Source organism: Biomphalaria glabrata, chromosome 4 (assembly GCF_947242115.1).
Source record: "Biomphalaria glabrata chromosome 4, xgBioGlab47.1, whole genome shotgun sequence".
Lineage (NCBI taxonomy): Eukaryota > Metazoa > Mollusca > Gastropoda > Planorbidae > Biomphalaria > Biomphalaria glabrata.
This window is the reverse complement of record NC_074714.1, coordinates 2,297,841-2,312,189: the sequence shown is the minus strand read 5'-3', so window position 1 is coordinate 2,312,189 and position 14,349 is coordinate 2,297,841.

Below are 14,349 nucleotides of genomic sequence, written 5' to 3'. Positions count from 1 at the left end.
TCACAGAACTGGATGTACGAATTAACAGTTGTGTTAAGTTCACCTGTCTGGGCAGTTGTTTACAAACATGTCCCAATCTGTTTGCTCCAGACAACTTTGTAGCTGTAAAACAGCGTCATCAGACCATGACTGGATGGACTGTACTTCTGGTTTTGTTGTTTTTAAAATCGGTTTGTACGTGGTGTGTAGGCCATTTTTATGTTGCTATAACACATGTCCAACGTTCTATCGTGCCTTGATTCTGTCACCTGTCTTTCTGTCACTGTCTATTTGTCACTTGCTTTCTGTCACATGTCTTACTGTCAAACGTCTTTCTGTCAAGTGTCATTCTGTCACCTGTCTTTCTGTCACTGTCTATTTGTCACCTGTCTTTCTCTCACCAGTTTTTCTACACCTGTCTTTCTGTCACTTGGTTTTCTTTCACTATCTATTTGTCACCTGTCTTTCTGTCACATGTCTATATGTCACATGTCTTTCTGTCACGTCATTCTGTCACATGTCTATATGTCACATGTCTTTCTGTCACGTCATTCTGTCACATGTCTATATGTCACATGTCTTTCTGTCACGTCTTTCTGTCACATGTCTATATGTCACATGTCTCTCTGTCACGTCTTTCTGTCACATGTCTATATGTCACATGTCTCCCCACTGTCTATAAACTCAACTACGATGTCCGTTCTCGTGGTTACATCAGAATCAAATCAGCCAATACAAACACATTATAAGCACAAACACTCATATCAGTGGCGTAGCTACTGGGGAAAGAGGGGGCAGAATTTGAAAATCCCATCCAGGGCCCCCGCTTTAGAGGGACCCCTAAATGAGTGTTTTTTATATTAAATATTACGCAAAATGCAGGGGCTCCCAAAGATGTCAAGCCCCCCCCCCCCCCCCGTAGCCATCCAATCAGTTTTGATTAAGGACGCATGCATTTTTTTCCTAGCTACTCCCCTGACTCATATACACATATTAATATATATTAGAGATTAATTGATTCTCCCAGCGCTACCTTCCAAATGTAAAGCTTGGGTTTGTTATAGTTGACGCTTGCAACAAAGAATCCACTTCTGCTCTACAGGCTCTCAGGTTTTTGCCCATGTCGAACTTAGATTATAATACAGACATGGGCGTAGCGAGGATTTTTTTTTCGGGGAGGTTTTGGGGGGGGGGGATTCCCCCCTGACCCCCCCCCCTCCCGCGGAAAAAAATTATATATATATATTTATATATATATATATATATATATATAGGCTATATATATATATATATATATATATATATATATATATATATATATATATATATATATGTGTGTGTGTGTGTGTGTGTGTGTGTGTGTACATAATTAATCTTTATTACATTCTGACCCTTTCGGAAGACGTTTATTGTTTATTGTAGACTCCCCGCCCTTGCTAGCAAGGGGTCTGGGGGAGTTCGCAGTTCGCCTCCGAGCACTATTTCTGGTATTGAAAGCCAACAAAATGCATATTCTGAGGTATCTACAGTGCATTATCTTGCTATTAAAAAGTTTATTTCAAAAACCTAATGTGCTATTCTTACTGACTTAGACCCTCTCGCGCCGTTCGGCGCATTTTCCGGCAAGCTGTTTCCGCAACTCTTATTTTGCGCAATTCATTTTGTGTGAGAACATGTCCCGCAAAACTTCATGCGACGATCTGTCACAACCTTACAAAGGATTCGACTCCCAGTTCGGCATATGATTTCTTTGATTTAGACCCGATCTCTATGACTGACTCCTAAAATCTGTCTTAGTCATCTTTGTTGAGACACATTTAATGATTTTCAAATTCGGCAGAAGACTATTCACACTTTATTAATGGAGCCCAAGCTACTGGTAGAAATTTGTAACCTTTCTTGACTACGCTCTTGGAATTGCATGCCTGTATTTCGCTTTAGATTTTATATCGAAAAGGAAAGTTTTTTCGTCAAATCATCTGTTGAGGGGTTTTAAACTAAGAAATCTCTGGAGTTTTTTTGTTTTGTTTTTAATTCAAACCCCATTTAGCTACGATCATAGAATTTGGTGACTGTAGTTTGCTTTAAAATAATATTGAAGAGAGAGGTTTTCAACTCTAAACGCTCTGTAGGGGAATTTTAAACTCAAAACCATCTGGAGGGTTTTTAAACTTTAAAGAAAAAGCCATCTGGAGGAGGGGGATTTAAACTCAAAACCCCTTTGGCTACGCTCATAGATTTTATAGTGTGTAATTTGCTTTTTTTTTATATTGACGAGGTACTTTTTAGCTTCAAACCCCAACTGGAGGGGAGGGGGGTTTAAACTCAAAACCCCTTTGGCTACGCTCATAGAATTTTGAGTGTGTAATTCGCTTTTTTGATATTGAAGATGGGGTTATCGTAAATTTTGGAGGGGGTTTTAAATTCAAAATCTTCCTCAACTGTGGTGTTGGAATTTGGGGATTGTTGTTTGCATTTTTTTGTTTTGTTTTATAGAAGAGGGGGATTTAACTGCAAAAACCTCTGGTAGGGGGTTTAAAATTCAAAACCCCCTGTAGGGGGTTTTAAACTCAAATCCCCCTGGTAGAGGGATTTGTATCTCAAAACCCCCTGATATGTGTTTTTTAAATCTCAAAACCCACTGGTAGGGGGATTTAAACTCAAAACCCCCTGGTAGAGGGTTTTTAACTCAAAACTGCCTCGGCTGTGCTGTGGTAAGTAATGATTTAGTATTAAAATCTCACCTAAAATAAACAAAATGAAAGCAAAAATCATTCACTTAATTCCGTTCCCCCCCCTGCGGGGGGGGGGATTTCATTTCGGGGGGGGGGGGGTTTGAACCCCAAGAACCCCCCCCCTGGCTACGCCCATGAATACAGAAAACGATCAATGCAATGGTAAGTCTTCTCAATGGAGTAGTAACGCCTCTAAATGGGATATTCACCAGCATACTTTACCTATCCCTTAGACTGGCAAAGCGCTGAGCCATCACACATGATCTGTCGACCGTCTTTCTCCATTCCGTTTGTGGGGAGCGTGGTCGAGAGACCAAGTACGCTTTAACTTGGTTAGCCTTGGCTAGCTATGAAGGGGTCTTGTATTTACTGAGCGCCTAAAGGCAGCACGAAGAACCTTCTCCCTGATTCCCCCCCCCCCCACCCACCCACACACACACACTAGTCCACAAATGAGATTGGACCATAGCGCTCTGTGCATGCTATAAGCAGGAAAGTAGTGGTATGATCTCGCCATGTGAAAAAAAAGCAAAGTACCTTTTCAGACCTTGCAGCAATGAGCAGATGATGTCAAGGTCATCGTTTTGTATGGTCGACGTTTTATTGGGGTGTCATGTGGCCCAGCACAAAAGACTAACCGCCTTTACATTCCCTAATTACTGTCATCAAAGTAAGGTGGACTCAGGGGCGTCCTAAAACTGCGAAGATTCAAAATTTCAAGTCTTAAACGAGATTCGCACAAAGACGCTTTGTTTTGGAAAACAGGCGCCTTACCACTCAGCCACGGCCATACTTAAAAACTTGCTACCCCCCACCCCCTTTCCATCTTATGCCCATTTGTACCCCCCACTACTTTTTTTTTCAAACACAATAACACACACTAAGACAAGTGCACATATTGCGTCCCTCAATGTGTTGATAGTTGAAAGACTTTGCTTTGACCTCGTGTATTTCTGGTCCAGGCAGTCAGGCGGTTCTCAAATCGTTCAACGTCGTTGGTGTCATCGGGACGGACGCAAGTTTTACCACCAGGTCGGCGGCCGTCGTACTAAGCACAGCCAAAATTCCAATGATTAGTTTTAGGGCCACCTCCAACGCATTGGCCAATAAAGTAAGATTCTATGTATCAGTTTTAGGGCCACCTCCAACGCATTGGCCAATAAAGTAAGATTCTATGTATCAGCTTTAGGGCCACCTCCAACGCATTGGCCAATAAAGTAAGATTCTATGTATCAGTTTTAGGGCCACCTACAACGCTTTGGCCAATAAAGTAAGATTCTATGTATCAGTTTTAGGGCCACCTACAACGCTTTGGCCAATAAAGTAAGATTCTATGTATCAGTTTTAGGGCCACCTACAACGCTTGGGCCAATAAAGTAAGATTCTATGTATCAGTTTTAGGGCCACCTCCAACTCTTGGGCCAATAAAGTAAGATTCTATGTATCAGTTTTAGGGCCACCTCCAACTCTTGGGCCAATAAAGTAAGATTCTATGTATCAGTTTTAGGGCCACCTCCAACGCTTTGGCCAATATAATTAAGATTCTATGTATCAGCTTTAGGGCCACCTCCAACGCTTGAGCCAATAAAGAAAGATTCTATGTATCAGTTTTAGGGCCACCTCCAACGCTTTGACCAATAAAGTAAGATTCTATGTATCAGTTTTAGGGCCACCTCCAACGCTTTGACCAATAAAGTAAGATTCTATGTATCAGTTTTAGGGCCACCTCCAACGCTTGAGCCAATAAAGTAAGATTCTATGTATCATTTTTAGGGCCACCTCTAACGCTTTGGCCAATAAAGTAAGATTCTATGTTTCAGTTTTAGGGCCACCTTCAACGCTTTCGCCAATATAATTAAGATTCTATGTATCAGCTTTAGGGCCACCTCCAACGCTTGAGCCAATAAATTAAGATTCTATGTATCAGTTTTAGGGCCACCTCCAACGCTTTGGCCAATATAATTAAGATTCTATGTATCAGCTTTAGGGCCATCTTCAACGCTTGGGCCAATAAAGTAAGATTCTATGTATCAGTTTTAGGGCCACCTCCAACGCTTGGGCCAATAAAGTAAGATTCTATGTATCAGTTTTAGGGCCACCTTCAACGCTTGGGCCAATAAAGTAAGATTCTATGTATAAGTTTCAGGGCCACCTCCAACGCTTGAGCCAGTAAAGTAAGATTCTATGTATCAGTTTTAGGGCCACCTTCAACGCTTGGGCCAATAAAGTAAGATTCTATGTATCAGTTTTAGGGCCACCTCCAACGCATTGGCCAATAAAGTAAGATTCTATGTATCAGTTTTAGGGCCACCTTCAACGCTTGGGCCAATAAAGTAAGATTCTATGTATCAGTTTCAGGGCCACCTCCAACGCTTGAGCCAGTAAAGTAAGATTCTATGTATCAGTTTTAGGGCCACCTTCAACGCTTGGGCCAATAAAGTAAGATTCTATGTATCAGTTTTAGGGCCACCTCCAACGCATTGGCCAATAAAGTAAGATTCTATGTATCAGTTTTAGGGCCACCTTCAACGCTTGGGCCAATAAAGTAAGATTCTATGTATCAGTTTTAGGGCCACCTCCAACGCTTGGGCCAATAAAGTAAGATTCTATGTATCAGTTTTAGGGCCACCTCTAACGCTTTGGCCAATAAAGTAAGATTCTATGTATCAGTTTTAGGGCCACATACAACGCTTTGGCCAATAAAGTAAGATTCTATGTATCAGTTTTAGGGCCACCTCCAACGCTTTCACCAATAAAGTAAGATTGAATGTATTAGATTTAGGGCCACCATAAATGCCTTAGGCGAATAATTTAGTTCTAATCACTGTAGACTGAAGATAAAAAGGTTTGCTTGGTTTCCAGTGTAATTAGTCAATAAGTAAGTATTAAATTAAAGTTCTCCTTTTAGACCTTGTGGTCTATAGGGCAGATGATGTAAAGGTCATCTGTTTCTATGGCCTACGGTTAACGAGGGTGTCATGTGGCCAGCACAATGACCAACCGCCTTTACTTTTCCCCAACTAATGTCAGGTACCCATTTAGAGCTGGCTGGACTCAGAGGCGCCCAAAGATCAGTCAGTAGTTTCTGTCAATTTGTGTAGGTCATTGACAAGCTTTCACGTCTTATACATTACAGACGTACTTGATATGACGTCATTTCATCTTTTGGTTATTTATCTTATCTTATCTTACATAATACAGACGTTACTTCAAAAAAGAAGATGAGGACGTCCTAAGCGTCATGCATCTAGTCATGCATGTTAACCGATGACTTAAATTCTTCCAAGTCACTGGTTTTCTTAGCTGCCTCAGGCAACCCATTCCATGCTCTAATAGCGCTAGGGAAGAAGGAGCATTTGTACAAATTTGTCCTAGCATATGGGACGAGGAATGTGCCTTTACCTTTGTGTCTTTCCGATTATGTTTTGTCACCAGTGCTTTAATAGAGTGGAGACTATATGTGGTCTTCATTGCTTAGTCACGTTGTATATATCTTGCTAAAAAAATCGCTTTTGGTTCTATTTTCATTTCTTCGAATTTTATTCCAGTATAATCACCTTTCATTATATTATATTATATTATTTTGTGGCATTTTATGACTTCCATAATTATCATTCCCCTTTGCATCTTTTTGTGCGACTAAAGAGGCCAATCCTTGATACACAGTTGCGATCACAGGCTGGGCATCTGTAATAGATGTTGATATTATCATATTAAATTATAATATATAATAATATATTATAGTGTACTATTGTAACATGTTAAAATGATTAAATTGCATATTTCATCATATTTATTAAAAAGCTTGTAAAAAGCTCATTCTGTCTGTCTGTCTGTCTGTCCATGTGTCTGGTAAAAGGTTTGAACATGCTTTTTCTCACATTTCTCATTCTCGGATCATGTTATAATTATGCACAATTATTCATTGAACCTGACAAGATACGAACCGATTAAACAAAAGTTAAAACGATTAATTAAATGTTGGTTATTGATTATTTTGTTTGATTTCGTAATAAGGAATATAAATGCTACTTAATGAGAGCAGTGGATGTAATCCTCTTATTAAGTTGTGTTACTCTATTTTTTTCTTCAATTTCCCATTCTCGGATCAAGTTGAAATTTTGCAAAATTATTCATAGTCTATGACAATGCACGAATCAATCCATAAAAATTAACCAAATTAGTCAATCATTTAGTACTAATGTATTATTAGCAGAAAGGGAGCTAAACCCTTAATTTTCATATAAATGACAGTAATTAGTTGTTCTTTCCCTTAGATAAGCGCTGTTTTTATTTTAAGTGTTTATTTTTTTTATTGCTTGTTTATATTATAATCCTTTCTAGGTACTATATCCAAACTTTTACCGAACTATAGCCCGAGAGGCAGACATAGTGCTAGCGTTGCTTCGTTTTATGGAAGCTAATGGCTGGCTGTACTTCTCTGTTGTGTACAGCAACGAGGATCAATACCTGGCCATGATGATGCACCTGGAGAGAAACATGGGGCAGCGCTGCATCGAGCGAGCGTTCATGGTCAACTTCAAAACAAACATGACCTGGGTCGTGGAGCAGCTGACTTCCGGGAGATTCTCCCCCAGGGTGGTGGTGCCTTTACTGAACACCTACTTCTGCAAGGCCGTCGCCAATGAGGTGAGGCGTCTCGGGAAAGACGGCGAGCTGCTGTGGATCGGTCTTGACACCTGGATGAGCATGATGTTCAACAGGGGAAACGCCGATGGGCTCCGTTGGGGTTAGTTATACCGGAATCGACTTTACAGACAACAGCTTCGTGGAATATTTGGCTCAGTTAAATCTTGAGACAAAAAAATCCTTGGTTTCCGGCCATTATCAAGCATATGAAATGCTCTAGCATTGAATGCTACCATGACATGCTGCGGGAAAAATACCACACGAATCCTTCACAGACGTTGTTAATCAAACTTGCTGTGTACGGGTTTGTTCGAACTTTAAGTGAATTTATGAAAGAACATTGCCCTGATACTTTGTCAGACCAGATATCTTGCTTCAACCAGCAATCTTCCCAATTCGCTAGCTTTTTTAAGGAAATAGCGACAGACTCTGAAATGAGGGACGCTTACTTATACAACAGTCAAGGACAAGTGATGTTTTTACAGTGGAGCCCCCATGCAGAAAATGAGATGATTGGCCTCATGTCCTACAATTTGTTTGAGCAGACGATTAGGCGCATCAAAGATCTCGACGTTAAGCCTTTTCGATTTCCTCCCGAATTCCTTCGCTCTGCGGGCAACTGCAAGCCAATGTGCAGCCTGACCGAGTACCATTTCGCTGTCTCTCATTGCTGCTGGGTATGCAAGAAATGTGCAGACAACGAATTAGCCACTGAGTCACAAGACCACTGTGAGCCATGCCCCATGTTTTACTGGCCCACCGTTTCTGGAAACGAAACGACGTGCCTTGAAATTGAGCCCGATTTCTACACACGCAAAGACCCGTTAGTCATCGTTTTGCTCTTTGTCACAGCTTTCGGCGCCTCGTTGACGTTGGTAGTGTTCTACTGATACTTTTTAAACCGGAATCACCCGCTGATCAAAGCGTCCAGCATGGAGTTGAACTACATCCGATTCACGGCTTTGCTCATGAGCTACTCAGCTGTGCCACTGAACGTGACGGAACCAACCCACACCGTCTGCACACTAAAAGCCATGCTCTTTACCGTTAGTTTCAACATCTCGTACTTAATCATGCTGATTAAAGCTATACGCATTTACAGAATATTTCGAAGCCCTCTGACGAATTTCAAGCTCAGCTACATCAGTTCCACATTTCATATCACTATTACTTTAGGCTTCTTTGTGGAAGAGGTAAGATGTTTTGGTCTTAAAAAAGTTTAAAATTTAAAATAGCATCGGCTCTAATAGTCTGTCTGGACGAGGTAAGTTGGTGAATTAGTCGGTAATGTTTCCACATTTTAAATTCTTCTTGCTTCAGATATATGTCTGAAAGTGGTAAGAGCTTGCATTAGAGGCCTAATAAAACAAGTGATTACATTATGATGTCATAAAGCAAGTGATTACATTATAATGTGATTGTAAGTGATGTGATTGTAAGTGATGTGATTGTAAGTGATGTCGTTGCAAGTGATGTGGTTGTAAGTGATGTGATAGTAAGTGATGTGATTGTAAATGATGTGATTGTAAGTGATGTGATTATAAGTGATGTGATTGTAAATTAATGTAAATGATGTGATTGTAAGTGATGTGATTGTAAGTGATGTGATTGTAAGTGATGTGATTGTAAGTGATGTGATTGTAAGTGATGTGATTGTAAGTGATGTCGTTGCAAGTGATGTGGTTGTAAGTGATGTGATTGCAAATGATGTGATTGTAAGTGATGTGATTGTAAGTGATGCCATTGTAAATTATCACATTCAATTCGTATCTATTTTCAGCGGCCCCTGTAAGGTTTGTGCTAAATGTCTGTCTGTCCGTCTGTCACACCCAGAGCCCAAAAACTAGAAGAGAAATGAAAATAATTATGTTACCATGCAATGCGGCTTGCAAAGTTTAGGTGCAGCGGCTACTTTTGGTTTTCTAAAAGCAAACCGTTTAGTTTATAAACTTAATTATGCAAAAACTTTATCAAAAAAAATACACCAATTGTAAAATAATACATAAATGTAAGGGAGGTAATGTTAAAAATGTAAACAACGAAAGATATTTGTTTGTGTAATTTCAGTATCACTAAGTCTAATATATTTATAAAATGTGCAAGAAATGTTCACAACAAATGTAACTATTAGTTAACGTATTTTTTTTCTAGCAACTAGCTGCTTAAATTAAAAGAAAACATTTATGTTTGTTTATATAGGCTAAGAATGCACTTTGTATGTAAATATCACGCACATTTTTTAAAATGGACTTTTTATGCAGCGAATTTCGTGCAATAGCGTGACCCCTGCGTTAAAACATGGTACTAAACTAGTTCTCTCAAAATTTTTAAATAATCAGCTTTTCTTTACAGAAAAAAACAACATTTTTTTACAACGCCAAATGAATCTTAAAACATTATTACTTTTGACAATCAAAACAAAATCACGTCTTGAATATTCCTTGCGAATTGGCGGATCCGATAGGGATCCGACTCCGATTGGGGCCGCCTCAGAGTCTTGTGTGATAACACAAACTCTCTTTGTAATCTTGTTTAGTTTTATTTATTATTGCTTTATTTAATTTCCTCTCAATGGTTTGATTGATCTACGTTTTCGTACATTTCAGGTGATTCGCTTCCTTCTCCTCGCCCGGTTCGTCCTCATCAAAAGCTTACTGCACCAGCCTCAGGTTCAAGTCAGATATGTGGAGAAGTTTTGCATGACGCCAAATATCCATATGTCCACTTTCGTGATAACAGACCTCCTCTTTCACATTGTGTCCTCTGTCTTCGCCTTCAAGACTCGAACCTTGCCCAACCGGTTCAAGGAAAGCCGCTTCATATCCACGTGTGTGCTCACAACGCTGATCATGTGGTGCGCCTTTCTGCCTGCCTACTTGACCACGATGAAAATGAGAACCAGGGCCTTGTACCTAGTTACGGCTATCCTAATCAACAGCTATACGATACTTCTGTTACTGTTGATCCCGAGACTTCTACTGGCGGAGTTTTTGAGCGAGAAACATGGGCTGTTGTATAAGCTAAGCGCTTTTTGTTTCAAAAATCATAACTACAGAGAAATAGAATTACAGTGTTAACTACAGTTTTCGTTACAGTTTTTATTATAGTTTTCATTACAGTTTTCATTACAGTTTTCATTACAGTTTTCGTTACAGTTTTCATTACAGTTTTCGTTTCGGTTTTCGTTACAATTTTTTATTACAGTTTTCATTACAGTTTTCATTACAGTTTTCATTACAGTTTTCGTTTCAGTTTTCGTTACAATTTTTTATTACAGTTTTCATTACAGTTTTCATTACAGTTTTCATTACAGTTTTCGTTACAGTTTTCATTACAGTTTTCGTTACAGTTTTCGTTTCAGTTTTCGTTTCAGTTTTCATTATAGTTTTTGTTACAGTTTTCACTAGAGTTTTCATTACAGTATTTAAGTTTTTGTAATTTTTTTGTATCTGTAACAATTTTTGATGGAGAATTTTTTCTTTTTTTCAAACCAAGTCAATTTTTTTACAAAGCGAATATCTACTTACTATGTCTGAATGTCTGTGTGTCTGCTTATACATTTGATTTCTCCGACACTATATCTCGGATCAATCTAAAAGTTCGCCAAATTATTTCTTATACGTGACAACGAATTAGTTAAATAAGTATTCATAACGAATTATTTTGTTTGGTATTTCAAACAAGGGAAAGAAATAGTACTTGACTGAAGTGCTGGCTTACGCTGAATTAGTCCCCTTTTAAAGATTGTCGTCTGAGGCTTATTACAAATTTAATTACATGACTGATCCAAATTAATTGATGTACTTAAAATAAGCTTTTTTAAAAGTTTTTTTTTTGGTATTTTGCTTGTTATAACCTTATACTTTCCTTTCAACTTTTTTTTTTCACAATACCTCTACCGATTGTCTTAGAAATTCGACACCGGCTGTATATCTTACTTACTTAGACTTAGGTCCTCCCGCGACGTTCGGCGCATTGGCCAGGCAAATAGTCCCCACGAAGATCTATCTCTGGCAATGTCTGAAGCCTCCTCCCACCTGGTGTCCACTGTTCTGAGGTCCTCCACGAGGGCGTCTCTGTTTGCGCTTTCCTCGCATTGGCCCCCGTGTCATCGCAACTCTTGGTCTATGGCTTGCTGTATATATATGGGAAAAAAATACTAACTCCATTCGCGCACTGGAAAAAAAAAATGTAGACATGTATGTGTGTCCTCGTATAGAAATCAAAACCGTTTGACCAATCTTGATAAAACTTGGCATAAATGTTCCTTGGGTACTAACTTAGACAGTAGTTTATGTATTGTAGCCCTAAAACAAACTTAAGACCCTCAAAAAAATTTTTCCAACTTTAAGAAAGCATTATAACTTCATCGATCTAGGCTATGTTTACCATATTTACATGAAAAGATCAAAAGGATCTAGATATAATTTTAGAAACTACACTTTGCACTGATAGTAGGTGGGAAGCGTGGTCGAGAGGCCAAGTGCGCTTGAACTTGGCTTGGCTTGGCTACCTAGAAGGGGGCTCGAGGTTCGACATCCGACTCGGGCAGAGTTGTGTTTACTGAGCGCCTAAAGGCAGCACGGAAAACCAACTCCTAGATACCCCCTCCCCCCCACCGGTCCACAAATGAGATTGGACCAAAAGCGTTCTGAGCATGCTATAAGCATGAAAGTAGCGCTATATAAAAGCTAATAATAATAGTTTTTTACTTTGACACATATATATAGTCTAGTGATTTCATTATTTAATAAAATAAACCTTCAAATTTGTATTTCAAATGCATTTTTACATAAATTCGTTCCTTATATCTGCGAATTTAGAATTTCTGTCAAACATTCTTTCATTAGACATTACGCGAAATGTTACACATCTCTCTATTCCTAGGTCTAAAACTCTAAATCAACTCAAAGATGATAAAACTTCTCTTCGCAAAGATAGTTTTATAATTAAACACATGAACATATTAATTATAGTCCATTCATTTCATATTTTAATCAAATTAACATTCAAATTTGTATTTCTAAAGCATTTTTACATAGGTCTAAATTCGTTCGCCAATGTTTTCTTAAAAAAATTTTAATTCAGGTCAGTTAGCTATTTTTAGCTCCATACATAATATATTTTTATTCATGAATTCGTGCATTCGCTTTACTTATAACATTATTATTTTATTTTATTGTTTCTAATGTTAAAAATGTAATGTAACAAAAAATAACCTCCAGCGGGATTTGATGCTAAAAGCCTCCTCTTCAATATAAAATTAAAGCAAACTACAGTCAAAAAATTATATGCGCATAGCCAATGTAGGGTTTTGAGTTTAACCCTCCCTTCAGAGGGCTTTAAAACCAAATTCCATGGGCGTAGCCAAGAAGGGTTACAAATTTCTATCAGTCTCCGAGTTCTATTAATAAAGGTCAGTAAAAAGCAGAATTGGTTTTTGACTACAGGCACATCATTGAAATCACACAAGTCAACGGCTGTCGATGGACAACGGACAGTATTGCTTATTGTGGTGGAATAAGTAATCAATGTCGCTGTGTTAATTACACCATGTGGTGGAATAAGTAATCACTGTCGCTGTGTTAATTACACCATGTGGTGGAATAAGTAATCACTGACGCTGTGTTAATTACACCATGTGGTGGAATAAGTAATCACTGTCGCTGTGTTAATTACACCATGTGGTGGAATAAGTAATCACTGACGCTGTGTTAATTACACCATGTGGTGGAACAAGTCTGCCGATCGGTCCGTTTGCACTTCTCGATGGGGACGATGGCCTGCGACTCCTAGGGGTAAAATCTTAGAGCCACAACGTGGTAAATATTTTGTTGGTATTATAAAGGCACATAGACAGGCACAAGCAAAACGCAAAGCTTAATGATTTTGTGGAAGAAACAAATATTTAATAAAGAATTATTAAGAAGAAATACAATCTGCGAGTAAAGGGGGGGGGGATGTACAGAATGATTTAGGATTTTACGATAACTTTTGAGATACTATCATCACTGGGATGTTGCTCATAAAACTCGTGTATGGTTTGCTCATTCGGCTGTCTCTCACTTATCTGTATTCCATGTTCTCCTCCGGGATGGGGTGAGTTGAGGCTCCGCTGTGCTTGTAGCCAGTTGCTGGTGCCATGTGGGTTAGGCAGGCACTAGTGTGATGAATATGAGGATGCCACGCGGTGGGCTTACTCCCGTAGTAGGTGCAGACCGGTCCTGGGACTTCAGCCTGGAATGCCTTCAGTTCTGGTCGAGGGTGATGAGTGACTCACCCTCAACGGGAATGTGTGGAGAGCTGCTGAGGTCTACTTTCAGGCAACAAAACACGCCAGCCCTGGTGTAGGAGGCTATGAGATGAGACGTGAGAGGAGCCAGAATTATTAAACCATACAGGCTGGTTGGCAAGGGGCGCGTCCTTGGTAGGAGCGTCTCCCTCAGACTAACTAAGATACTTGCTAATTAAGCATCTCACTAGGTCTAATAATAATTGTTCTACAAATAATATATTAATAATAATACAAATACATATATAAATATACAAGGCAGGGGCATAAATGAGAAGGGAAACAGGGGGATCGTATTACAGGGTTGTAGCCCCTGTGACCTCATTGACCCACAGGTAAACAAGTCCATGGTCGCTCGTGACCAGAGCACCGTGACAAGAAAAAAAAAAAAGGGGGGGGGGGTAGAAAAGGGCACATAACTATGCAGGCCGACGAGCCGAAAATAGTGGGGTAGACCGGCGCCTTCGACATAGACTCGGAGGTCACGGGTAGACACGCGAGACTGATTCTCGGGCTTAAGGATGCATGGTAACAGCACAGTATGTGTGTAACAAAAACAGCATAATTATAATGTATATATATATGTGCACATATACAGGTACATATGCACAGGCAAGGAAATAATCTAGACGTGAGTAGGTCCAGATGGATATTGATATAAATAAATAACAAATGCATAAATAGACAATAGGG